General features: G+C 42.4%; 1 non-coding gene across 1 annotated transcript; it reads left to right on the top strand.

Annotated features, from left to right (window-relative positions):
- Positions 1 to 1,242: 1,242 nt before the first annotated feature.
- LOC112804346 (small nucleolar RNA R71) lies at positions 1,243 to 1,346 on the top strand. The gene has a single exon (XR_003202955.1). It is a non-coding gene; the product is annotated as a small nucleolar RNA R71 (small nucleolar RNA).
- The last annotated feature ends 295 nt before the right edge of the window (positions 1,347 to 1,641 follow it).

The raw sequence follows: 1,641 nt of genomic DNA, 5'->3' as shown, positions 1-1,641 counted from the left end.
ACCTCAAAGATCCCTAGCTTCTCCATTACAGAGAGAGGCATGAGGTTTATGCTTGACCCTAGGTCACACAGAGCCTTCTCGAAGGTCATGGTGCCTAATGTACAAGGTATTGAGAACTTCCCAGGGTCCTGTCTCTTTTGAGGTAATCTCTGCCTAGTCAAGTCATCCAGTTCTTTGGTGAGCAAAGGGGGTTCGTCCTCCCAAGTCTCATTACCAAATAACTTGTCATTTAGCTTCATGATTGCTCCAAGGTACTTAGCAACTTGCTCTTCAGTGACATCTTCGTCCTCTTCAGAGGAAGAATACTCATCAAAGCTCATGAATGGCAGAAGTAAATCCAATGGAATCTCTATGGTCTCAGTGTGAGCCTCAGATTCCCATGGTTCCTCATTAGGGAACTCATTGGAGGCCATTGGACATCCATTGAAGTCTTCCTTAGTGGCGATCACTGCCTCTTCCTCCTCTCCAATTTCGGCCATGTTGATGGCCTTACACTCTCCTTTTGGATTCTCTTCTGTATTGCTTGGAAGAGTACTAGGAGGGAGTTTAGTAACTTTCTTACTCAGCTGACCCACTTGTGCCTCCAAGTTTCTAATGGAGGACCTTGTTTCAGTCATGAAACTTTGAGTGGATTTGATTAGATCAGAGACCATGGTTGCTAAGTCAGGGTAGCTCTGCTTAGAATTCTCTGTCTGTTGTTGAGAAGATGATGGAAAAGGCATGCCATTGCTAAACCTGTTTCTTCCACCATTATTGTTGTTGAAACCTTGTTGAGGTCTCTGTTGATCCTTCCATGAGAGATGTGGATGATTTCTCCATAAAGGATTATAGATGTTTCCATAGGGTTCTCCCATGTAATTCACCTCTTCCATTGATGGGTTCTCAGGATCATAAGCTTCTTCTTCAGATGAAGCGTCCTTAGTACTGCCTGGTGCAGCTTGCATTCCAGACAGACTTTGAAAAATCATATTGACTTTCTGAGTCAATATTTTGTTCTGAGCCAATATGGCATTCAGAGTATCAATCTCAAGAACTCCTTTCTTCTGATTCGTCCCATTGTTCACAGAATTCCTTTCAGAAGTGTATATGAATTGGTTATTTGTAACCATTTCAATGAGTTCTTGAGCTTCTGCAGGCGTCTTCTTCAGATGAAGAGATCCTCCAGCAGAGCTGTCTAATGACATCTTGGACAGTTCAGACAGACCATCATAGAAGATACCTATGATGCTCCATTCAGAAAGCATGTTAGGATGACACTTTCTGATCAATTGTTTGTATCTTTCCCAAGCTTCATAGAGGGATTCACCTTCCTTCTGTCTGAAGGTTTGGACTTCCAATCTATGCTTACTCAATTTTTGAGGTGGAAAGAACTTTTCCAAGAAGGCATTGACTAGCTTTTCCCAAGAGTTCAGGCTTTCTTTAGGTTGTGAGTCCAATCATATCCTAGCTCCGTCTCTTACAGCAAAAGGGAATAGCATAAGTCCGTAGACCTCAGGGTCAACCCCATTGGACTTAACAGTGTCACAGATTTGCAAGAATTCAGCTAAAAACTGATGAGGATCTTCCAATGGAAGTCCATGAAACTTGCAGTTCTGTTGCATTAGAGAAACTAATTGAGGCTTAAGCTCAAAGTTGTTTGCT

The sequence above is a fragment of the Arachis hypogaea genome, chromosome 5, assembly GCF_003086295.3.
Source record: "Arachis hypogaea cultivar Tifrunner chromosome 5, arahy.Tifrunner.gnm2.J5K5, whole genome shotgun sequence".
Taxonomy (NCBI): Eukaryota; Viridiplantae; Streptophyta; class Magnoliopsida; order Fabales; family Fabaceae; genus Arachis; species Arachis hypogaea.
This window is presented reverse-complemented; position numbering and strand designations above follow the sequence as displayed.